General features: G+C 46.4%; 1 protein-coding gene across 1 annotated transcript in view; it reads left to right on the top strand.

The window, feature by feature from the left end:
- Positions 1 to 14,654, top strand: part of FAM184A (family with sequence similarity 184 member A) — a 2,724,106-nt gene that overhangs the window by 2,645,099 nt on the left and 64,353 nt on the right. The window lies entirely within an intron of this gene.

Here is a 14,654-nt window from a genome sequence, read left to right as displayed (position 1 = left end):
CACAGGCAGGCTGCTAGTCTGAGTCCCCACGTATGCCCCAGTGTGTTCAGCATGCTGTCAGTGTGTGTCAATGCCTGACTGGTATTGTCGTCACTGTAATATCATGTATTGATTTATTTATTTATCCTACATATGTTGACTGGGATAGCCCAACTGGATGCATGTCCATTCCCAGGGTAGGCCCGTGGAGACAAGCTACGAGGGTAGCAGATACAGCATTACAGAATACTAGCATGACATAGTACAAACAGATTATTTACAGAGATTACATAAGTAAGCAGGTCCAACATGTTCCACAGGTTAATGTTAGACCTGAGCACAAGCCAGGATTAAATTGTAATTACACAGTACAGTGGTTCACACAGGTTACACATCCGAGTTAGCCAGGCCTGATACACTGACATAGCCAGTTACATGACAAATGTTGTTTGAGTCTACTGTTAAATGACCTAAGGTGGACATTAGGGTAATATCAGCTGGAAGTGAGTTCCAGGATCTACTTACAGGATTTGCAAAGAGAGAATCACCAGCTGTGTTAATAAACTCGCTAGTTTGAAGTAGTACAATGTTAGAGGATCGAAGCGGTCTAGGATTGTTATAGGGGTGATTATAATTTAAGTGCAGGAGTATTGTCTGGATTATAGAGGATTTTATAGGCCATAATCAGTTGGTTATACTGTATTAGGCTGGGTATTGCAAGCCAACCAAGCTGATTTAGATTGATGCAATGATGTGTCCTAACAGGCGGGCCAGTGGCAAACCTGGCAATGTGGTTGTAGCAAATCCAGTGCTTGTTAAGGACAGTCTTGTTCATATGTGAGAGTAGAGGGGATGCATACAGAAGGGCTGAAACAAGGTGTGAGCGAGCTATGGCACATTTAGCTGGAGGGGCTAGGAAGGCTTTAATTCTGTAAAGTGACCCTAGCTTTCTATTGATGGCTTTGCTAATCTGGTTAACATGTATGTCACATATGAGGTTATTGTCTATGATGACACCTAATAGTTTTGGAGATGGGTCAGGGTAGATTATTGTGCCATCAGTTGATGTTATGGTAACGGTGAATGTGGTAGACCTACGTGTTGGTGGAATAACAGCAGTTCAGTTTGATTGGGATTTAGGATCAGACGATGTTCAGAAAGCCAGTTTGCTATTGTATTACAGGTGGTCTGGGTAGCTGACCATAACTCTACTGGAGATGTGGCTGAGCAGATCAGAGTAGAGTATACAGCATATTGGATACAGCTGGCTTTTGGGATGACAGTATAACGGTCGTTAATGACGATGGAGGACAGCAAGGGCCCTAGGATAGAGCCTTGTGGTACTCTGAGGGTGTTAGGTAGAAGGTTAGAGGGTTTGTTCTGCCAGAGGCCGGCCTGCTGTTGACCATGCAGGTAGGATTGACACCATTGGAAGGCTCCAGTATCTAGACAGTCTGTGCAGGGTGTGGAGTCCAAGTTGGTGATCAACCATATCGTATGCCTTTGAGTTATCCAAAAAGAGGGCTGTGGATATATAGTTGATGTTGCAAGTATGGCTTATGGTGTTAGTAAAGGCTAGGAGGCCTGATGTAGTGCTGTGATGAGGACGTAAGCCATGCTGAGTGTCTGCCATAATGCGAGTTTGGATTAGGTGGTGCATGACTTGTCTATGACGAAAGTCTCCATAATCTCTGCAAGTGGAGAGTGTATAGCTATTGGCCTATCAGTGGAGACTTCAGTAGAGCTGCCTCCTGTGTGAAGTGGGATTACATATGACATTTTCCAGATGGTGGGAAAGTTAGATTCTAACATAGTACCTTTGATTACCTTTGAGACGGGGTAAGCAATAGCATCATCTGGTTTTGATAGGTACTCGGCAGGGTGTTGATCAGCACACAGTGTAGTGGGTTTCACTGTTACAACCAAGGTACGGAGAAGTGAAGTGGTGACTGGTTGGCAGCTGGACGCAAGTAGTTTTCTAGGGGTGCTGCTTTCAGGACCAGGGGAGCTAGGAGGTAGATGGCAAGCTAGGGCCTGCACTGTCTCAGTAAAGGACTGGTCAAAGCTATCAGGAACATCTTCAGGGTTATTATCAATAGTAGCAGCAGGGATTGGGTTTGACGTTTGTCCTGGACGTAGTATATATGACATGCCACCTGACAGGGTATGGCATCACTGGGTTCAGAGAGACCAGTCCCCAGATTGGCTGTGTGGTGGCATCCCACACATGTGTTGTACATTCCTGGCCAAGGGTGATGGCTGACTGCATACATGTGGCAGCTGTGACAATGACACATGACCCACATAAACCACGACTGGACCATAGAGGCGATTCACAGGTTACCTTTGTACATGCCACCCTAGTAGTGTGATTGCCATGGTGAGTACCAACACATAGGGCCAATGGGGAACAACATGCTGAAGGTGTGTATGTGTGGGTGGACTGCCTCTGTCTCATAGCACTGACATATATGACTGCACATGGGTAAATGCCAGGTAAGACGTGTGCAATGTGTCACAGGCAACGTACATGCGTACAGGACAGACAGTGACGTTCTGTCATGTGTAAGGTTGACATACATATGGTACGCTATGCAGATGTCACTAGCAGTCTACAGAAGCACTGTAACTCTGCATTGCAGGTGTAAGCAGTGTTCCAGGGACCCCAGGCGAACATGCATGCAAACAAGGCTACAGTACACAGGGCTGGAAGTACTGCATCATACAACAAAGAAGGGGTAACAATAACAGTAAGTAACAATGCAAATATGTAGGCACTATCAACATGTACCCAGGAATATGCAGCACAGATGCCCATGGTGGAACCGATATTATGTCATACTTATTTGTGGTCTGGACAACATTGGTACTGCACACATATCTAGATGCGTGAACATACACATGGCATAGTCGTTGTGGGCATCTTGACACCATTACTGTACATGTCCACCATTGCATATCACTACTTGCGTTAGCTTTCCCCCTGTGCTACCCATGTATGCGGCTATCTGTTGACAACCTTACCACCGCATGCAATTATGTGCAGCTGTTATACTTTGGTATGTACTATGGGTGCAGATAACAATTCAGGACATTCATACAGTTACTACAGCAGGCATGCTGGGGTACACACACAGTCATAGCTGCACACTGTACTGTTACCAACATGATACTACTAATACACGTCTATGTAGTCACCCTGTGCATCAGCAACGTGTTTACCTGTTCCCGCAATGATGTTGGAGATTGCAGGAGGTGGCACAGTGTCATCATATGCACAGGGTGTGGATTAGGTATGCCTGAGTCAGCCACTGATACCACCAATTGACATGTGTGTGTATGTGTGTTGGTGAGGGGCAGCAGTACAGGGTGGGGCAGTGTTGGTGCAGTGTGTGCATGTATGTGGTTGCCCTAAGTGTTAACATTCCGCATGTGTGTATGCACGCACACAGTTCCACCTCATGGCTGCCATATACAGGGGTTTGTGGACAGCCACAGACTGCACCTGGCAGGCCATACAGATCAGTGTCTGTGTGCACGGACATGGTACCTGTGCCTGGCAGGGGTGCTACGGACCGTATCCAGTACAAAGCCTGACTGGGTACTGTCATCAGAAGCGGGAGTGTGTTGACTGGACACATGTCCCTGTTGGGACTGTCCAGAGCCACGTGCATGTGGTCTCCTGGGACGTTCCGATGACAGCACAGACCCAGCATTGCTGGGGCTGCTGCTGGCACTATGGGGGCGTGCGCGAGCCTGTTGCCGTCCACGCCGACTGCCAGCTGCTGCCGCTGCCGGCATATGGCCACGTCGACGCCACAGACACCCACAATTGCCCTGGCTCATGGACATCTGGTTGTGGAACTGCTGTAATATGTCCCCACAACGTCTGTCTATGACATCGGTGAAGTTACGGATAGCATCCGCAATGTCACGCATACTGTCTGTCATGGCTGTGCGGCATGCTCTGAGCTCCCTCAGACCCTGTCTGGTGTACCTTTCCATACGTGACTGAGCCTGCATGACAGTCCAAAACATCACTGAGGTTGACAGACCTCTTTGGGCACGTCGGCCAGAGGCAGTACGCCCACGGATGCTCCCAAGAGAACCCATGGGCAACTGTCTGTGTGGTACCATCAGAGGACCCTGCCCATGGCTGCTGTGTGGGGACGCATGTGCCACAGGTACCACATTACCCTGGTCTATGCCCGCTGTATCCTGTCCATCACCTAGGGACAATGGTGACATAGGATGTATAGGCAGGATGACTGTGCGCAATGATGGGGTTGACAGCTGTGTACTGTCAATTGGCTGACCAATGGCAGACCCTGACACACCTTCCTGTACCATTACACATATATCATCATTACCAGTAGCCGTGGCACAGGATTCAGGTTCCCTGCTGCAGGTCACCAGAGCAGCCCCAGAACCTGTGGGATGAAGACAGGAAACACAGTTTACATTCTCCAGACATTGTTACCAGTGATGCACTTATACACACATGCACACATGGACACATGCACACAGGCACACATGCACACATGCACACATGCACACGTGGACACATGCACATGTGGACACATGCACACATGCACATGTGGACACATGCACACATGGACACATGCACACATGCACACATGTTCACATGCACACATGCACACATGGTCACGTGTACACATGCACACATGCACACATGCACACGTGGACACAGGCACACATGCACACGTGGACACAGGCACACATGCACACATGCACACGTGGACACAGGCACACATGCACACGTGGACACAGGCACACATGCACACTTGGACACAGGCACACCTGCACACATGCACACGTGGACACAGGCACACCTGCACACATGCACACATGGGCACTGACACACCTGCACACATGCACACATGCACACCCTGCAGTATACACACAGAGCACTACTGAGTTACACTACTGTTACTAGCATTATCAGGACTATTATAGGTTATGTTAAACACACTCACCAGCATGGATGGCCTGTCTCTCTGTAACCCTGGAGGGACCTGCAGAAATGATGAGATTAATGTCAGTGGGCACATCTGTCCCATTGATATTGCATATGATACAGTGTACAGAACAGTCAGGTGTACATATGGCATATTACCTGCACGCTCCATGTCGTGCTGCTGTGTGGAACCAGCCTCCATCATAATGCAGGTGTACTGCTGTTGGTGTTCTGGGGCTGGAGCCACAACACTTAGGAGTAGCCCCTCCAGTCTGGTGAGGGGGGATGTGTGGCCACCCCACCTCCTGTGGCGACCTGTTGCCTGTGGATATCTGATGCACGCTGCCGGACACTTCGGATTAAATCACTGCAGTGATGTCGTACCTGCTCATATGTCCTGTTATGCGTGCCAATTTCATTTACCCTACGGACAAGGTCTTGCCACAGTGTGGCCCTCTCCTGCTGGTTCTGACTGGTGCGGGAAAACAGGATGTCATACTCCCGCACCAGGCTCTGGTGGATCTCCTCATCCTCCGCCACAGAGTAGGTGGGGTTACGCTGTCGCGCCATCTCCCTGGAAGAGAACACAGACAGGATATCAGCAGACCATGTCAGCAATGTATGGCACACATACTATACATGATACTCATGTGTAGTGATATACTACTACTCCCATATGTTGCATGTGTGTGTGTCGTGGTGGATACACAGGTACATGGCCAGATATCAGTGCTCAGCCAACAGCTGTGCAACAATACCTGCCACATTCCACACAACGTAGTAGCATGCCCCATCGGTCAGCACACACTGACAGGTGCTATGCACAACCTCAATCTGGGGGTTCATCCCAAGGTACTGTATGTGGGACACCGTCCACTACTGTGATGTGGACAGACTTTACTCAGCCTGGATATACATATCCCACCACCACCACCAGCACAGTAGACTACTTTGATATGTATGTGGTTAGACAGTTATTCACTTGCTGGGACTGGGATGGTATCCATGCAGCACACTGGGCCAGTGGAAGCCACAAGCCACACTGCTGACCCCTTTGCAAATGCTTACCACGGACATGCTGCGGATTGCATGACACTTGCACACACATGTCTAACCCAGACCCTATGCACAAAGGTTAGGCATCCTGTCCAGTGGACCCCAGACAGAGGCAGATTGTATAACAATAGCAGGAGGCTACTGCAGGACAGAGCACATTCACATTAAGGGTAGGCATCTGTGGTCAGCACTGGTACTACGCTACAGTCCGTCATAACAACAGCCACAGCCTACTCTGGGAGGAAATGGACACAAACACTATGGATGACCACAAGGCCTTCTTCAGTTATGTTACACATATGGACCACATGCCTCAGATATGCTCTGTGTTAGTCCACACCTACTTAACATTCACCAAACACATGCATATTGGCAACATTCCTGCAGACATGTTTGGTGCACATATCCCCCCTCCTTCTCCCTCACCTTTGGGATATTTATCCCAGCTGGATGTAACCTCCCTATCATCGCACATGTCCAGGTGAGGGCCGCCCTCAGCAGAGGAGAACACACAGCATCACTGTGACCTCATGGTCCCCCTGGATGTGTGCTACCAGCACTCTGAGGGGACATACCACTGCATGTAACACTGATAGTTTATCTTGGCCATGCTACAGGATATGTACCTGGACAGTGGCATACAGCAACAGTGGTCCCACAACACTAAGGGTGCACCTCGACTGACCCTGGGAATTACCACATCATATGCATAATGGGCCTGGTCTGCTACGCTATGGGATTATGCAGTATGGGATGCATGTGCAGTGACATCAGGTACCTGCAGACACTTGTTCCCAGCCAGTGTGCCTTTGGGATGGGCTGATCCGGACTTTTGGGCTTGGCTGACATTTCAAAGCAGTCACTACAGCCATTGCTAGGCCAACACACAGACACATGCTACCAGGATCCTGGCCTATGACTGCTTGACATGTGATGTATGGTCATCCCCTTTTGTTGGAACTACGTACACACAACATATCACATGGACATACCTATGGATACAGACCTATGACACATTTGGAGGGTTCACAGTATGCACACTATTAACCTGCTACTTTGCATTACCTCTGTTTGTCGCAGCTGGTTGCGTTACCACAGCTTCTGCTTGCTGCTGCTACTGTCAGTGCTGACAGCTTCAGGGTACAGAGAGTCACAGTGTCTGTTTTTTTTTTTATTTTTGGCTCTCTCTCTCTCTCTCTCTTCCACTTCTCGCCCTCCCTCTGTCTGCTTACAGACAATGCAATGAATGTATTGCATGTGGGGAGTGTTAGCACTGGATGCTTTTGTAGGTATCTGCATAGGTCCATGTGATGGCCTCTGCACCAATTGAAGGCCAGCATTTGCTAATTGCATACAGCCAGTTGTGTACTGATTGCAGTTCTCACTGTGATTTCAGGTCAGTGCTATAAAAGGGTATGTGTGATAGGCGTTGCCCTTTCAGATTGTGAGGGCAGGGACCATGCTGGTATGCTGTGGACAGTGTTCTGTGACTGTAAAGGTTAGTATCTCTCTCATGCTTCAGGCTGTGTTGTATATTCACAATTCTCCATTCCTCTTTCATGTTCCCTGTAGCAAGTGTGTATGCACATTGACTCCTACAACTATATATATATATATATATATATATATATATATATATATATATATATATATATATATATATATATATATATATATATATATATATATATATGTACATATGCATACATATATCTATGTACTTTAACTGACCTTATTATCTACAGGCTGCCAACTAGCATGGCTGTTTCTTTTCACACACTACTATTATGGATATCCAGTGGTTTTGACATTTATTTTAAATGACATGCTTTGTGTACTACACATCCTATATTCCCTTTACATTCATCCCTACTTTTACAGGTTATATTTATTTTAGCACAATGTTTTTGTATAAGAGTCATGGCTTAGTGGTAGGTTGTACAGACTAGTGTTTTCTGGGTTCGGGACTGACAGTGGGAGTTTATTTTTCTTTTGAACTGAGTACAGGACCTGTCAATCACAGTGACTAAGGCACTTTTAAGCAGTTGTAGCTGGGCTAGCGCTGGTTTGCGCGGAGCTCACGCATGCACACTGGCGGTTAGCTCCGCGCACACTCGCGCTATTTTCTTTGAAAGAAAAGAAAATGGGGAGACAGGAAAGTGGTGAAAAAGGGGTCACAAAGAGGGTAAGACAGTAGGGAAACAAGCTTGGGATGTGCAGGAGGGATGTAGGTAAAGCCCATAGCTGCCCATTTCTTCATCAGCAACAGCTGTGCATATGTATGTAATTTGGTGTGACATTTGAAACCTTCCACCCCTGAGAGAGGTGTCAGGACAACAATAATACTTGTTGTACAGCCAATTGTAATTGATAGGTTCCATGTCCAGCGGACATGTGTGCGGAATGGGCAGCTATGTATGGGGCGTAATTTTTTTGTGGGTACAGAGTGCCCTTTTTTTATTTTTTATTTTTTCAGGTAAGAGTGGTATGTCAGGTGAAGGAAGTCGGTTCAGATGGGGAGGTAGGTTGGGTAGGTAAACAGACAAGACAAACAAGACGCATACAGGGGCGGTGTATGACACATGTGGGGGGGTTACACAATTGACGGGGACGGAGGTTTGGATATCCAGAGCCCATGAGCCCACAGATGGCAACAGTGGAACTGATATCCCCACCCATAGGCAGTTGCCACTGTTCCTTCACTGCCCAGGATGGGGCTGTGCTGGGGGCTGTGTAGGCGGGGCAACAGGCATGCCCGTTAGTTGCGCCACCTGTGCCTCGAGCTGGCGTAGGGGCTCAAGGACAGAGTCCTGAATCTCCCTACACACCACAGTCCGGACGCTACGGAGGGTGAGTGGTGGATCTCCTCCGGCCACACTTGCAGAGGGGGGGGTGAGCCCCATCCCCTGCAGCGCTTCCACCCGCAGGTGGCACAGGGCCACCGGAGGAGGGTCCGGACTCGGCACTAGTGCCAGGTGCACTCGCCAGCTGAGGTGGGAGAGGTGGGTCCGCTGGAACCCGCCTTCCCTGTCGTACTATGGTTTGCATTATGTCATGACAGTTTGGGTTAGTGACATATAATACCATTCACAGTTAGTTGTAACAGCATGCATTAGTATTCCCATTAACCAAACACCCAGATATTCACACCATTAAACAGCGTGCATAACACATGCATAATTTGAACAGAAATACACAGTCCAACAACATGCAGGGATAATTGATGGCAACAGGCCATCAGGTGTGGATGTATGAACAGGGCAGATGCATCAACGGACAAGCAAATATATATGACCCAACAGGACAAACGTCCAGGGGTGTTAATTGTGATTGCACATACCATTTTCACATGGAATGGGTTATATGTGGTTATAGGGTGGGGTAAAGAAAGTAATATTAACACCTTCGAATAACAATACATATGCTGTACATTTCTAATAGCTACAGTTATATACACACTACTGTTCTAACTACAGTGTCCTATATGATAACTATTTCACCTTGCTGATAGGACTGTTACTGCAACATCAATATGCATTTTAGTGTTCTTCATACACATTCATATCAGGCTTTGTTCAGCTACATCATCTTGCTACTTTTGCTTTATATACCTGTAGACAAGTGTGGATGTTTGGTATATCAGACAATCATCCTATCTGCGTATTTCAGACTGGGAGCAACATATCCAGATTTTGGGAGACACATTCCACATGCAGCAACACTTTGAACAGATTTTGCTGTTTGGTTCTGAGTCTCACATGCATTTCATTCTGTCTTGACTGCAGTATACTTTATTCAGGGGTTATTACTACTGTATTGCTGGATTCATGACACTTTCTCACACTCTCTCACTTGCTTTCATTTTACTATTCAGGATGGTACTTCTAGGCTTTATTGACATGTTTTAACAGTAGTTATTACAATCCTTTCCAGCAGTCTCACTTCTGTCATGTTTCAGTATTTCCACAGGGATATATTTTACACATGTGATTTCATCATCTTCTGCAGCTATACTTTTCAGCCTGATGCAGGTTGTGTACTATTTTCTTACAGGCAGGGCATTTTTGTTTCGGAATATATGTTGGACAGTTTCATGTTTAGTTTACACTTACAGGCTGGGAACTCTTGTAGTCAGGCAATACTTGCATACACTTTCACACTGTTACTTGCAGATTTTATTCCTTACTGGCTACACTGCACTCTTTTGCTGACTGTCATACTTTTATATTTATTTACAGTTACTGGTAGTGGATTACTGACCTGCCTGGTGGCGCAACCGCACCAGCCTATCGCCATAGGCTCTGCGGTTCGCAGAACGGACACCTGCAGCTGTAATATAAATGAAGTAATATTGGAATACACATCTCCATAATATCAGCTAGTTTAATGTTTTACATACATAATTAAATGTTACTTACTCAGTAGTGGGGCGTTGGGTGATTGCCGGGCCTCCTGGATCCAAAGGTTCAGTTGGTCCTGCTTGCGTCTCTTCAGGTCCGCATGGTGGTGACGGACCTGCTCACCAGTCCTTGGAATCCCTGTGGCACTGGTAAGATCATGAGCCAACTGGTCCCACGCCTCAGCCCTGTATGCTCCCCAGAGGACCTGGCCCTGCATGAGTTGGGCCTCATGATTGTGGACTAGGAGCCAGGCCATGTACCTGGACTCCTCAACACCCCACCTCTGTGCTCGAAAGCGACTACCCTCACCTACTCCTGACATTCTGCCTGCAGGTCTGTTCTACAATCGTTTATGCTGTGTATTCCCGCCTATGGGGCTTATATAGTCCGTTTTTCCCGCACATATCTGTGATTGGCCATTTTGGAATTGTATCAACTTCAGTAAACCTGCATTGTCATGCTGTAGGCTGTATTCATTCCTATATATTAGCTATTATTGCATTTCTAGGTACTGCTGTCATGGCTTAGTGGTTCTGTACTTTGACTATGGTGTATAGTATCCTGGGTTCGAACCTGGCCACTGCTTTTTATTTTTCATGACTGTCTAGACATGCTGAGGGGTGTGTCTGTGTAAAGGCAGTTTTGATACGGCTTGCTCAACGTTGCCCGTCAGTTAGCTTGTTTGTGCGGTGCGCAGCTCCGCGCAAATGGGGTACACTGCTTTAAGCCTCATTTGGCTATCAGCACGCATATTACGCTCAGCTCAGTTAGGGGCACATAGATATAGCGTGTTAAACCACTGCTCAGCTACGGGCACTCATTTTGCACCAGTTAAACCAATGCTCATCTACGGGCAGATACACTCACCCTGTTAAACTGTAGCTCATCTATGGGCACATCTGGCATTTTTTATTCTTTTGTTACCTCACATTTCTTCAATATGAATGGGCTATTTCATTACATTTTACATGAGTTGTGGTTTTATGTCTACATATTTGTCAGGGACTTGTTTCCTGCTTATTTTGCAAAAAAAAAATGGTGTTGTGGGGGCTCGAACCATGGATGCCTGCTCTGCAGCCAGCATCTCTACCGCTACGCTATTGCTTCCTGCTTTATTTTGCATATTTAGTTTTTATATGCTTTCCCACTGATTGCTAACTGTAGCTGCGCTACAGGCACGCCCGCGCAAATGAGCGCACTCACGGTTAAACATCTTTACAGTTTAAAAAAAAATTATAACATGTTCATTTATATTTCTTTTATGTTCATAGTCTGTGGGGGCATGTGTTGTGTTCTGTTTATTCACATTTCCGTGGACTCTGTTGTGGGTGTTTCCTTTGGGTACTTTTCCTCTTCTGGGGGCGGCCTACGGACACGCCCCCTACTGTCTTACACGGACCGTGTTGGCCTTCAGTGTGATTCAGCATGCTCTCATTAATATGCAGGGCATGCTGACATCACTCCGTTTAACTGCAGCCTCCGTGTATGAGTTATAACTCTTACACGGAGGCTTCGTGAATCCTGCCCATTGTCATATGTACAGGTTGCGCTGTATTCTGGTGACTAGGGTTGGTACCTTTTCAAATGGCCAAGATGGGACATTTTCAGAACACACATCAGATTTTGCAAGCCGACACATATCCACAGTCAGTACAACAGATAGAACGTTACTTATTTGCCTACATAAAAGCCTATTGTTGTAGCAGTTGGGTTGCTTATTCTGTTTCTTGTAACATTTAGGTATTGTAGATACTGCAATAATTATTTTCTGCTACTATTACATAACATATGGGACATAATTATGTCCTACAATCCCAGGACATTTGCCATTTGAAATGTCTTTTGTCAGGACACAACTGTCCAATGATGGACTGTCCCTCGCAAAGCGGGACAGATGATAACCCTACTGTGGACACCAGATTGTTTGGGCCAATACATAGCCACAGTCAGTGCAGGTTTAGAACATTCATTTGTTTCCTAGCTGTGAGCCTTATACCTTTGGCACTTTTGTTGTTTGCCTGTTTCTTGTATGAATTATGTTTATTCTATCCTGATGTGACCGCTTTAGGCAACTGTTACATGCAGTATGGTGCATAGTTATTTTTTACGGTCACAAGACATTTGGCATTGTACCATTGTTGGTCAGGTCACACCTACACACACATTAGTTGTCCCTCACACAGTTGATCAAGGGTATCCTGTTTACGTCAGTGCCTTCATCACCCTTATACCATATGGCACTATGCGAATGTGTGCAATATATTCTCTTGCTTATTCGTGTTGGGACACGTGCGTCACACGGGCAGGTGTTTGATCCTGGGTAGCAGGTTATGCATGACCATTTAGGGCTGGACAGTGTCATGCACGACTAATGCACATTCTAACTTGTGTCCAGATATCTACAGGACTGGACTTTGTGTCTTCCATTCTAATGTTTACACAGGTTACTTATCCCATGAGGGATATTCCAAAAATTGAACAAGACCAAAACAAGAGATATACCGAACATTCTTCTGGCATTATGAAAATGTGCTGGGGGTTTTACATGCAAGGGATACATTGTGTGCAATCCTGCAACTGCCTAGGGTGACACTACCTACTACATATGCGTAGTGGTCACTATGTGTAGATGTGGCTGCACCAAACCAGTAGGTCAAGTATGGCTGAATTTGGTGGATGTTCAGGTAAGGGAGCGGGTTGTGTGATGTGGATGGGATGCTGGGTAGTCCATTATGCATCCAGGTGTGTTGCATTTGTTATGGCCAGTTCCATCAGGACCAATCTGTGGGTATGTGCCGGTGATGTCTATACATTTGTATCGCACATTTCAATATTCATATGTTTGTGGGATTGTGTTCTACAGTATGGCCCGTCTGGTTGTATTGCAGCTGTTTATACATGGTTTTGTGTTTCTTTCTGCTTCACCCGCTGCTCCCTCATACACCTCTGGTTCACCTATTCTGCATACGACAGAGTATTGCCTTGGAGGATTGTACCATTACCCATCCCCCCACACACATATTCCTCACACCCCATACATCACTGCTTTGGTTGTTGGCCCATGACACAGCCAGAGTAACACATTGAATACCCTACATATGTCAGGTACCTGTATGGTTGTGTGGACTACCCTGCCATGTTTGCTTTCCACATGCTATACCTCACGCACATAGATACACGTCCATACTTAACTTTCATTACATGGTTGGTATAACCGGGTACTACCCGTTCAACTGTGACACAACCTGACAAGTTCGGCTTGTACCGCTGATTTGCAGATTTTGGCTGACTATTCTAATCATTGGTAGGATGCCACCTTTTCCTATGTCCAGGATGGGATATATTCCATACACATATCCGACTGTACTGGACAGCACGTCCCCACAGTCGACAGTATGGATAATACTGTTCCTTTCAGCCTACATGTTTCCTTATTGTTGTAGCTGTTTATATGCTCCTTCTGTTTCGTTTACATGCTTATTCTATTTCCTGTCACATTTGGTATGTGAAATACGGACATACCTTTTGTATGTGACTATTACATGACTTGTGGGATATGATTTGGACATACGGTCGCTAGATATGTACATTTATTGTGTATTTTGTTATGGACACATCTGCCCAGCTGTGTACCCTCCCTCACATTATGGGTCAGCTGGTGACCCTAACCATTGGGCTGGACATACCTACTGGCAGCTCACTAACATATGATGTGTTTCGCTTCCACTTGGTATAGCTATCTACACTGTGTTGGACTACAGGCACACGGTTTTCCATGTCATTTGTTCGCGGGATAGGGACCCGTTATTCCCTATGGTGCATTTGTGTTTGCTTCTTCATTTTGTGTTCACAGGAACTTTCTTGCATGCTTTGCATACGTTTCAGTATCCACGGACACTGACAGATGTGATTACTATCTTGCAACTTGTTATATGCAAGCATTTTAGGTTGCACGTCGACAGCTGGCATTTCCATGCCTCCGTGCAGCACTTCGACACGCCCTATGCACTTGCGCTCCTTTCCTGTGCACGTGGCTGTGGCGGCAGCATGCCTTCATTAATATGCATTTGGCACTACTGCGCCATCTTCACGCCACACTGTCGGCACAAGCCTACCGCCGGCCTTGCGCCGAGCATAATGAATCCTGGGGACTGTCTATACAACACATTAGTAGATTTATTATTTTTAATGTTGTAAAGCTGTTCTCTTGTTCTCGCTTTCATCTTCCTGTTTGTCTTGGC

This window comes from Protopterus annectens, chromosome 1.part1 (assembly GCF_019279795.1).
Source record: "Protopterus annectens isolate FY-2018-M chromosome 1.part1, PAN1.0, whole genome shotgun sequence".
Taxonomy (NCBI): domain Eukaryota; kingdom Metazoa; phylum Chordata; order Ceratodontiformes; family Protopteridae; genus Protopterus; species Protopterus annectens.
The sequence above is the reverse complement of the archived record's forward strand: the minus strand, read 5'-3'. Positions and strand labels throughout refer to the sequence as shown.